A 12773-nucleotide genomic window follows, 5' to 3' on the forward strand; every position below is an offset into this window, starting at 1 on the left:
TGAAGTTGAAGTAGTTGATTTCTAAGATCCTTCCCGGCTCTGATCCTAAGTAAAGATAAGTCATTGTTCAAATTGTAATAGCCTTAACTTATCTATCTATAAAATGAAAATGGTATCCCTTGCCTCTCTTTTAGTATAAAGTTAAACAATAAAAAATAAATGCTTAGAAAGGATTCATAGTTCTTTAGGTGAGAGATACTCCCAAAGTGATACATGTTATTTTTATTATTGAATTGGTTACTGTTAGCATTTTATTTACTATTGCTATTAGGGATAGGGATAGGGATAGAGACTGGATTTAGGATTTAATTGGTATAATGAACTCTCAGGTGTAGAAACTCTCTCAAAACAATACAGGCTGGAATTTTCTTTGCAACTTGTAGTTTATCTCCAATTGGTCACACTGCCTCTGTTGCTATTATAATATTGTTCTTGTGATAATAGTAGAAATAATAATAACTCTAGTGAGACAGCATGCTAGCTGATAAGTGCTGGCTTCTTAGGGAAATCCATATTCAAGTACTGCTTTTGACAGCAGTATAATCAAGACATGTAACTTACACCCTTAGTGGACCACACAGCTTTCTAAGGAGACAAACTTCAGAAGACTTGCCCTTTCTTGGGAGAGGAAATTCCCTACATCAGTGGTGTAGAACCCAAATCAAAATGGAGATCATTAATTTATACATAAGAATTCCTGAGGGCTGCATATTGACTTAATTTTTAAATGATGTTATCCATGTTTTATTTTGTTTTTAAAATTTAAATGATATTATCCATGGTTTATTGTATTTTAAAACTTTATTTTAAGTATTTCCCAATTATACTTTAATGTAATGGTTCAGGAACACATGGGAGTATTAAGGCCTGCATGAGGGTAGCTTGTTGATACCTCTGCCCTATGCCAATGACATCACAGATTTGGACACTCTCCAAAAAAGTCTTTTTTGCCTATTTCATGCAAAAGTCAAATAAGTAAGGGAGGTCAAAAGCTAGGCAAGCCTTATTCACTAGGTTCATATTTCCTGAGATCTCCCAGGAAGCCTAATCCTATGAAGCTGGAATGGGGTTAAAATCACCCAGGAGCTTTTAGCAAAGAAGAAGTAACTTTCAAAGCTTTAGGGGAAAAAAGACTCAGAAAAAGAAAATGCACATTTCAGCTGTAACCTTCAGAGATTATGAAATGAGAAACAATGTCTCAAAGTACTGTTGAGGCAATTCAATTTTTAAAATATTTCTGTTCCATAAACCATTTGATTTATTTGATTTTTACACTTTGTCTTAGATTAAAGGATGGTATAAACTAAATGAAATATTTATGAATAAAGCAGAACAAAGTGCACTTAAAAGTAGAAGGAATAGATGCTTCTAAGAATGAGAGTTTGTATCTAACTGTTTACATAAATTTATCAAGCTAGATATCATTGAACAATGACTCTCAAACTTTTTGTTCTTAGGCTCCTTTGCAATCTTAAAAAATTATTGAAAACTCAAAGAGCTTTTGTTTAAGTAGGCCATATCTATCAATAATTTCCACATCAAAAATTAAAACTGATAATTTAAAATACATATTTCTTAATTTATTTAAAATTAGTCTAAACACATACATGTTAATAGCATATTTTATTCATGAAAAAATGAATGTATTTTCCAAAACAAAAATAGCATGTAAAAGCATGCTTTTACATATTTTTGCAAATCTTTTGAATATTAATAGCTTAATAAAGGCTAATGGAATTCTCATATCTGCTGCTGCATTGAGTTTGCTGTGATAGTTATTTTGATTGAAGCAGATGGAAAAAACCCAGTCTCATACAGATCTGCAGTTGGGAAAGGAAAAAGTATCTTAATAGTCAAATAACATGTTAATATGATTATGAAAATTATTTTGCCCTTCACATGAACTCTGAAAATGTCTTGGGGACCTTCAGGAATTTGCAGACCACATTTTGAAAACTGCTGTCATAATAAAGAGTAGTTGCAATGTTGGAAAGACAGTAATAAGGCCACCCCAAAAAATTCATGGGAGACAAAATCTAAGGAAAAGAATCCTTCTTTGTCATTGTCATTGGCTCATAACCCCTTCATATAATCTCAGAGTTGGAAAAGACCTCAGAGGCGATTTAATCCATCCAATTGAATGGAAATTTCCACTAAATCATATCTAGCTAGTGGTCTTTACTTGAAAACTTCCCAAGGAAGACTTAATTTGGATAATTCTGTTAGGGAATTTTTCCTTACATTGAACAGAAATCTGTTTTTCTTCAACTTCTAACCATTGTTCCCAGTTTAGCCCTCTGGGCATGTACAGAACAAAACATTTTTCACTTGACAAGTCTTCAAACATTTGAAGATAGCTATCACATTCAACTTTTAAGTCTTTCTGATGAGTTCCTTCAAATGATTCTTGTGTGACTTATACTCGATCCCCTTTTCCATCCTGACTGCCCTCTCCTAGAGTCTTTAAAGTTATTCCAATAACTTTCCTAAATCATGGTTACAAAACTTTAATGTAACACTCTAAATGTGCACTAATCAAGGAAGAGTTACATGAAATGATCACAGCTAAGTTCTACAGGCCAATGGTGACTCTCAAAATAGTTTATGAGTGTGCGAACTTTTGGGGTTGTAGTGTCTCACTGTTAACTTACATTGAGCTTACAGTACATTAAATGCCCCACTTCCTGAATATGCCTCCAAGATTGTAATGTTCTTTGTTAGTGTTCTGGAGGTCTTGGGAGCAGCTTTCATTTCAGTAGCAGGGGTCCTCAAACTACGGCCCGTGGGCCAGATGCAGCAGCTAAGGACGTTTATCCCCCTCACCCAGGGCTATGAAGTTTCTTTATTTAAAGGCCCACAAAACAAAGTTTTTGTTTTTACTATAGTCTGGCCCTCCAACAGTCTGAGGGACAGTGAACTGGCCCCCTATTTAAAAAGTTTGAGGACCCCTGTGAATAGAGTGATCACCACAAGAATAGCCAGGTGTTAAAAGTCCAAATCCTTTATTATCTCCTTCATAATCTAGTTTCCTTACCTGGGGTCCAGCTAGCTTTCTTGAGAGTCTTTCATACCAGCCTTGATCTCAGTGGGGAAGTGTAGGCCAGCCACCAGGAGCCTGACTGAAGATATAACGAATCTGTTTCTGGGTCCCTTCCGAGTCTATGTCTGGCCCTTTTGAGTCTCTCTCCAAGTCCTTCTGAGTCTGTCTTTGGCTCTCAATCTGAGGGCTTGGCTTCAACCTCCAGCCACCCAAAGGTGGACGATGGAATGAATCTGTCTCTCCTTGAGAGCTTTTGTCTCAGTCCACTTGTCTTCTCTGGCTCTGAATGAATTTGGCTCTTAATCCCCATTTATATTCTCTACACTGAGTATAAACCAATTATTATATCACTAGGAAACCATTATTTGTTGTAAGATTAAATCAATCCTACTGAATTTAGAAAACTATTAATCATCATGCTAAACTAGATAACCATTGTCTTTATCAATTCCACTGACAACACCTTGTAAGAATCCTTGTTTCAGAGTTCTGGCCCATAACACAAGATGTTGTCTAATTGTCTATTTCCCATCTTGCCCTTAAAGTTAATTTTTTTATTAGTAGTATTGGTTTTAATTTGTACTTATTCAGTTTTATGTTATTAGTATCTGTATTCAATTTCATGTTATTAGTCTTAGTCTGTTTTTCTAATTTGCTAAGATTTCATTGGATTCGTTATATGACTATCATATGGCATGCTAGTTTTCCCTGCCAGGCTTATATCATCTGCAAACTTGACAAGTAGGGCATCTGTGCTTTTATCCAAGTCATCAATCTAAAGATTAATGGTCACAGAGCTAAGCACAGATCCCAGGGACCCAACATTAATGACCATATTTTAAGTTGACAGCTAGCCACTAAAGATTACTGTTTGGGTCTGGTCATTCAACTAGTTCTGAATCTACCTTCTTGTGTTGTCATATGGCCCACAACTTCTCATTTTTCCTGTAAAAATAGTATCAAAAACTTTAGATAAATGCTTACTGGAGTCTAGGAAATGAGACTACTCTGACAGGATCAGTTCATGTTGACAACATGCTGACCTCCAGAAATTAACCCTTTATTTTCTACATGTTCACAAGGACCATATTTTCTAGGTTGTAGACCTGAGGTCTTGGAGATATGGTCCTGAGGTCAAGAAGATTTGAGTTCAAATCCAGCCTCAGATATTTCCTAGTTGTGTAACCATGAACAAGTCACTTAAACCTCTGTTTGCCTTAGTTTCCTCATCTGTAAAATGGGATAGTAATTGTACACTGCAGGATTATTGTAAGGATCAAATGAGAAAATAATTATAGAGTGCTCAGCACAAGACTTGACACATAGTAGATGCTATATAAATGCTTATTTTCTTACTTTGTCCCTTTTAGGTTATAGAATTTTGAGAGTAATTCAAATCAATAGTCAATAGCTTGCATACTTTTCTCTCTTCCCTTTGTTGTACATCAGAACTTCATTTTCCCTAATCCAGTTCCGCAGCAATTTTTTCTTTACTTGAAATCTTCCAAAAATCACAGATGGCAATTCAGCCATCATGCCTTTAGTACTTCCCTATTACTACAAAGAAAAGTTCAATGATGCCAAGTGAAGGAAACAGAACCAGAAAAACATTGTACACAAGATTGTGTCATGATCAACTGTGATAGAGCTGGTTCTTCTTAGCCATTCAATGACAATCCCAATAAACTTTGGATGGAAAATGCTATCCACATCCAGAGAGAGAACTATGGAGACTGAATGTGGATCAACACACTATTTTCATTCTTTTTCTTCCTTTTTTTTCCTCATGGTTTTTCTCTTTTGCTCTGATTTTTTTCTCCCAACATGACTATATATAAATATGTAAAAAAAAAGTACATGTATAACCGAAAAAATAATAAAAACAAAAAGAAAGAAAGAAAGAAAAGTTCAAGCTTTTCTCCTAGCCTTCAAGAACTTCTTTTCTGGGGTTATTCTATTTTACTGAGTCAAACCATACTACTCTCTGCTTTTAAACACTCTGGGCTCTTATGCCTTTATTCCCTTGTTTAGGCTATTTTTGTTCCTAAAAAATCCTGCCTTCATCTATTTGTCTATTAAAAATTTCCCTGTTCTTCAGAGTTCAACTCAAATTTTACTTATTCCAAGAAACTTTCCTTGTCCAGCTAGACCCTTAGTCCCAACAATTGCTGTGACTTTCCTCTTCATACCTCATGTCAAATTTTGCTTTCATTAACTATGTAATATTGTTCATTATAGATTTGGTATTAATGTATTATCCTCTTGCTAGATTATAAATTGCTTGAGGTCAGGGACTATGTCTAATTTAAAAATTTTACCTTTCCCAATGCTTAGAAATGTATCATATGACAAATATTTTCTATATATATACAAATACAAGCACTTCCATGGCAGTGTACCTATTTCTTTTCCACTGTTGTTTCTGTTGTTCAGTAATATCCAACTCTATATAACCCCATGTCCATTGGGTTTTATTGGCAAAAATATTGGAGTGATTTGCTATTTTGTTCTCCAGTGTGTGTTCTTTCCCCATTTTATAGATGGGAACTAAGGCAAATAGGGGTTAAGAACCTTGCCCATGGTCACACTGTTAATGTGTCTGAGGCCAGATTTGAAATCAAATTGTCCTGATTCATTTTTATCTCTTAAAAACTTTATTTTTTAATTAAAGCTTTTTATTTACAAAAAAATTTTCAACACTGACCCTTGCAAAACCTTTTGTTCCAAATTTTCCCCTCCTTCCTCCCACCCCCTTCCCTAGCTGGCAGGTAGTCTAATACGTCAAATATGTTAAAACACAGGTTAAATCCAATATATATACACATATTTATACAGTTATCTTTCTGTGCAAGAAAAAATCAGATCAAGAAGGAAGAAAAAAAACTGAGAAAGAAAACAAAATGTTAGCAAACAACAGAGAGAGTGAGAATGCTATGTTGGGGTTCACATTCAGTTCCCACAATTCTCTCTCTGGGTGTAGATGGCTCTCTTCATCACTGAACAAGTGGAACTGGTTTGAATCATCTCATTATTGAAGAGAGCCACATCCATCAGAATTGATCATTGAATAGTCTTGTTGTTGCTCTGTATAATGATCTCCTGGTTCTGCTCATGTAAGTCTCTCCAGGTCTCTCTGAAATCATAATGGTGGTCATTTCTTACAGAACAACAATATTCCATAATATTTATATACCATAACTTATTCAACCATTCCCCAACTAATGGCCATCCACTCAGTTTCCAGTTTCTAGACACTACAAAGAGGGCTGCCAGAAAGAATTTTGCACATGAGGGTTCCATTGCTTTCTTTAAGATCTCTTTGGGATATAAGCCCAATAGAAACACTACTGGATCAAAGGCTATGCGTAGTTTGATAACTTTTTGAGCATAGTCCCAAATTGCTCTCCAGAATGGTTGGATCCATTCACAATTCCACCAGCAATGTCTGATTCATTTATTTTGGTTGACACATGAGGTCCAGATGAGGTTCAATCTTAGAGGAGCCTGGTATCTAATAAAAGCAGTTAAGCTTCATTTCTCTCTCTCTCTCTCTCTCTCTCTCTCTCTCTCTCTCTCTCTCTCTATATATATATATATATATATATATATATTGCTTATTATGTCCTCTACCCTGAAAAAATTGCTTTACTCTCAGATTTGGCTCATATTTACTCCTTAGAGTAGGGATTAGAAAAGTCCTCAATATATAATACAGATCACGTATAGGACTGATATTTATTTCCTTTATGTAAAACAATCGCTACACACAAAACACAGGTATACATTGATAGAAAGTCTTAACTAAGCTAAACAAGTGTCAGTACAACTATTACTATACTCTGCTCAGTATAGAACATAAAACAATAAGCAGGACTGTTGAATACACATTGCTACATTTCACCGTCCTCCTGACTCTTCAAATCCAATACTACTCACCCTATTCCAGAGCTTGGGCTCTGGATGTTAGTCATTTTCTCTTATGTAGACACTTGCCCTGCTAATAGTAGCCAGTTCCATTCATTGGACCCATGACCGATGACTAAAACTAAGCTTGGACATTTTCATTTCAGAACCAATATTTGGTCACCTGTTCAAAGAAAGAAAATACAAATGAAAGAACTAGTCAAGGTCCTAGGCTTAAGTTCAACTCATGGAATCTTTTTGTTCTCTTTGCCATATGTGAATGATTGCCATATACTTATGGAGGGAGAAAGGGTACTATACTTTCTTACTTCCACACAAAAAGTCTAGTGAAAATGTACTCCTTGCCACATGGGAAAATTAGAGAGACAGAGACAGAGAGAACGAGGGACCTATTTGTACATAGATATTTATAGCAGCTAAGAATTGAAAATTGAAGGTATGCCCATCAATTGGGAATAACTGAACAAATTGTGATATGTGAATGTAATAAAATATAATTGTGTAATAAGAAATGACAAACAGAATGACTCAGAAAAACTTGGAAAGACTTACATGAATTGATGCAAAGTGAAACAAGTAGAACCAGAATATTGTACTCTAACAGCAACACTGTAAGATGAAGAACTTTGAATGATTTAGCTTTCCTCAGCAATACAATGATCCAAGACAATCTCAAAGAACTAATGATGAAGCATACTATCTGCCTCCAGATAAAGAATGGATATTATTTAAATACAGTCTGAAATATTCCATTTTTCACTTTCTTTTATTTGAGTCTTCTTGTATAAAATGACTAATGTGGAAATTTTGACATAATTGCACATATATAACCTATATCTGATCGCTTACCATTGTAGGGAGGTAGGAAAAGAGGGAGGAACACCTAGAATTTGAAATTCAAAATGTTAAAAAAATATTAAAATTAATTTAACATGTAATTGTGGAAAAATATATTTTGTAAAAAGAGTCAAGGACAGATTCGCTTCCTTTTTAAAAGTCCACAGAGTCATTAGTTATTTCCACTTTGTACCCAATAAAGACATTGTCATCTGAACATGGAAGCCCTTTAGGATTGAGTCAGTCATAAATAACCAGAAGTAGTGAGAACAAAAGACTCACATGCTGAGGTAGTAAACATGGTCAGTCAGAATTTGGGCTCTACTTATGCTGTTTAACCCCTAGTTATAAATAGAGGATCATCAGGGATTGCTATCTTGCACACCCTTCTCAACTCCTCTCTTTACCTCTAAATCCCTTAATAGCTAACCTTCTGACTGTGAACCTCTTCATAGTTAGTCAGGTTAGTCTGTTGCTGGCCTGAACTTGTCACCTTTCCAACTTGATAGGACCTGCCAGCATTTGTGCTCTGTTGGCACAGCCTCCCAGAATCCAAGGTCACCTCTAAGCCACAATAAGGAATCAGAAGTGCTCTTTAGTGGCAGAAACTAAGGGCATGAACATTGAGGAACAACAGTAATGGTGATAACAAAATTATTTAGAATTAGTGTTTTCACCTTCTAATTCACTTAATCCTCATAGAAATCCTTGCACATAATAAGCTATTAATAAATATTTATGAATTGCTAGGCATATGAAGCAAGTGTCATTGCTCCCATTTTGCAGATGAGAAAACTAAGAATCAGAAAGTTTAACTTGCCCTGTGTCTAGTGAAACATGTGAGAAGACCTTCATTCCAAAGTCGGGAAAAGGGGAAAGAGTTCTTATTGAGGATAATTTTCTAAAACTCATTACAGTCAATGGTTGAGTTTTTAGAGACCTGGAATCTTAAATTCAGAATTTTGTGACGAAGACAAAAGGCACCATGGAACCTAATTTCATTAGGAGAAGTTTTCATAGACAACAGGTTTTAGTGAAAAGAGCACTGAATTTGGGGTCAGAATATTGTTTGAATTTTTGAGTCTGTTTAGCTATGTAATCTTGGGCACATCATTTAACTTCTCTACATTTTAGTTCCCTCATCTAGAAAACTAGACTAATAATGATTTTTGGCCATTATGCACTTCACAAATTATTATTGACCAATTGTCTCATGAAATTGTTATGAGAATCAAATGATATTACACTCATTTATGGGTACAAAGTCCATTTCTACTGCAAATTGCCAACTATTCTTATTGACACAGGTAGAATCCATACAAATCAAATAAAAATTGCCTCGAGACAATCTTAGTTTAACTAGCATTAGTTAATTATTCTTTGTTTAGAAAAAAAACATTTTAGAATGACATACAACAACAAATTTTTTTTTTTTAATTCTTGAAAGTAAAGAGTATTGCCATTGGATGTGGTATTATTAGTATCTAGAATAAGTAATTTCATTATTAAATTATTATGATGAAAACATCAAAAGCATTTTGTAATAAAATGTACCTAACCACCACAAAATGTTTTTATTTATTTTGATAAGGAGCCTGCCAGACCAGAAATTGAGAAAACCAAGTTCTAATTCCTGCTCTGCCATTATCTGTGACTCTTATCTCATTTGAACCTCAGTTTCTCATTCTGTAAAGCAGTGGACTAGTTTATCTATAAAGTTACATTCAACTCTAAAAGTCTATGATTCTTAGGTATAGATAGTTGGTTGATTAAAAGAAGTGAAAAATATTTCCACATTTCATTGTTATTTTAATATGTATTACATAATTGTGTTAAAACAAGAAATATTCTTTGTCATTAGAGTTTTACCTTTTATGGAAGGTGGTATGGTGGCTCAAGTACAAATTTGGAGTTCAAATCTAGTCTCATTTACTAGATTTGTAACCCTGGCCAAGTCACTTAACTATAGTCTACTTCAGTTTCCTCTTCTGTAAAATAGGGATTTTAAAGCGCCTACTTCTCAATGTTATTGGGATGAAAATGCTTTGTAAATCTTATTATTGAGATTATGGTTATTATAATTTTCACCATCATCACTCCTTACATTTTAAGATAACGCTCACTAAGACACAGAAAAACATTTTTGGAGGATACAAGAGGTATAGGAATAGAAGTATGGTTGAATATAGAATTAGATTGAGGACACAAAAAAGCAGCTAGAAAACAAGAGAATTGTATAGAATGTAAATTCATACTGATTGACAAGTCTAATTATGTATGACATGGTTTTTTTTATAATAGCAGTAATCTTTCTTTCTCAGAAAAAACAAATTCCTGCTATTTAAATTAAATGTTCCTTTCCTTACTTGCCTCTTCTGTTCCCAGCTGTGCACCCTCCAAGCAGGCAAAATCAGGAATTCTCCTTCATTGGTGTTAACACCTTTTAAATATTTGTAGACTCTTATCAGTACCCATATATCCCCTCTCCACCATTACTTGGCCACCCTACACCGACCAAGTTCTTTGATCTTACTACTTAAGTTATTCCCTTTGATCAGTATGGTGCCTGGGATCTGGACCCCCTCAAATATGTCAGCTTACTTCTGTTATCAGATATTGTCCTGATATAAAAACAGAGCATTCCAACTAGTCCCTGGAGAAGTGCATAGTAAAGAAATGTTCCTTTACTGTTCCATGATGTAATTCCTTGGAGAATTTGACCCAACATAAGACCTTTCTCTTGAGCTTTTGCATCAAATTTCAGAGTGATAGTTAATTTGTTAGGCCTTTTCATCCATCTAACAGGGGCAGTTTCATGAATGGAGTAATTTTTATCAGGGAGCCAGGAAGGGCTCTTTGCTTCTTTTTCCAATCCTCATACTTTTAACCCAACCTCCAACCAAAGTCTATTTTTAGGTGTTGCTTATAATTCCTGTGACCAGGGACACAATACTGTATTCCAACATTGATGATTCCTCAGAGTGCACAGCTCCCATCTTTATTTATTCGTACTAACTTGCCCCTATTCCCAGAATGATCTGCCCCACTCATCTTCATCTCTTAATTTATCTTTCTACTCTCATACTCAGGTCAAAGTCCATCTTCTTCAGAAAGTCTTTCCCAGTTCTCTAACTGATAATTACTTTCCCCTTTAAAATTAGCTTCCATCAACTCTGAAAATATCTCCATATATCTAGTAATTTATATTCTGTTTCTCTGAATAGAATATATCCTCTCTGAAAGCAGGAGCTTTTAAAATTTTCTCTTTTGCCATTCTGTGTATTCTTTGGCATATAGTAAAAATGTAGCACTAACATGGTTTTCCTAAAATTCAGGTCCAATCATGGTACCTCTCTACTCAAGAAACTCTAATAGCTTCCTATTACTTCCAGGAGCAAATATAAAATGTTCTCTAGAATGTTTAGCATTTAAAACTCTTCATAACTTTGCCTCCACCTATCTTTCCAGCCTATTTATTCCTTTCTCCTTGACATATATTCTTTGATCCAGTTATACTGACCTTTCTGGCTGTTCCATGAATAAAATGCTTCATCTCTTGGCTTTCAGCATTTTCTGACTATCCCCTTGCCTGTCATATTCTTTTTATTCCACTCAAACTACTGTTATCCCTAGCTTCCTTTAAGTTCTAACTAAAATCCTAACCTCTACCAAACATCTTCCCTAACATTTCTTTTTTTAAAAAATTATTATAGCTTTTTATTGACAAAACATATGCATGGTTAATTTTTCCACATTGAGCCTTGCAAAAACTTCTGTTCCAACTTTTCTCCTCCTTCCCTTAACCTCCTCCCCTAGATGGCAGGTAATCCCATACATGTTAAATATGTTAAAGTATATGCCTAACATTTCTTAATTCCAGTGCTTTCGCTCTGTTGATTACTTCCTGTTTCTATAGCTTGCTTTGGTATATATTTGTTTGTATGTTGTCTCCTCCATTAGACTATAAGCTCCTTGAGGGCAGAAGCAATCTTTTACCTCCTTTGTTTTCCCCATGCTTAGCACAGTGCCTTACAATAGCAGGCACTTTTTGTTGTGGTTCACTTATGTCCAATGCTTTAAAACCCTATTTGGGGTTTTCTTGGCAAAGATACTGCCATTTCTTTCTCAATTCATTTTACAGATGAAGAACTGAGGCAAACAAGTTAGGAAGTGTCCAAGGCCAGATTTGAACTCATGAAAATTTCTGATTCCAAGCCCAGTACTCTATCCACTTGTACCATCTTGCTGCCCTGGTAGATGCTTAATAAATATTTATTGATTGATTTTTCCCAAAGTGCTATTTTATAATATGTATCCTCTCTTTTTATTCCATTTTATCCTATCATTCCTTTTTATGCCTTATAATTTCTCTTGCAAATTTACTTATTGGCTCCTCCTACTTCAATTATTCCAGAGAGCCTTCTCTCTCTCTCTCTCTCTCTCTCTCTCTCTCTCTCTCTCTCTCTCTCGCTCTCTCTCTCTCGCTCTCTCTCTTTTTCCTATTTTGCAGACATAGTCCTATCTGACATCTCTAAGATAATGTTGATGGTTCCTATATGATAGTGTTTTTCAGATTTAAATATTAACTGTAGAGGCAACTTCCTGGGTCTGGATCCCTAAAATTTAAATCTTTATCATTAGCAGAAACATGCTTAAGATCTTAATTGCAGAGACAGGGTAAAACAAAGTGAAACAATTTCAAAGGTAATTGTTTCTCAGACAATATAGAGCTTTGTAGATTAAAATCAGCCTCTTTAAGTTGGACTCAGCAACAGAGAGGAAATAGCCCTTATAGACCACAGACCACAGGTGCAATACCTTGCATGACTGACTCCTCAGAGCAGACAGATTACTACTGAAGTTGTTTAGTCTGCTGCTCAGATTTGTTTCTCAAACAGTTGGCTGTGATGGTCTTTATCAGTCAAGTGACATTAAGTTTTTATTTCAAGTCAGAGCTGCATGCTAAATACTG

This window comes from Sarcophilus harrisii, chromosome 3 (assembly GCF_902635505.1).
Source record: "Sarcophilus harrisii chromosome 3, mSarHar1.11, whole genome shotgun sequence".
NCBI classification, from domain to species: Eukaryota; Metazoa; Chordata; class Mammalia; order Dasyuromorphia; family Dasyuridae; genus Sarcophilus; species Sarcophilus harrisii.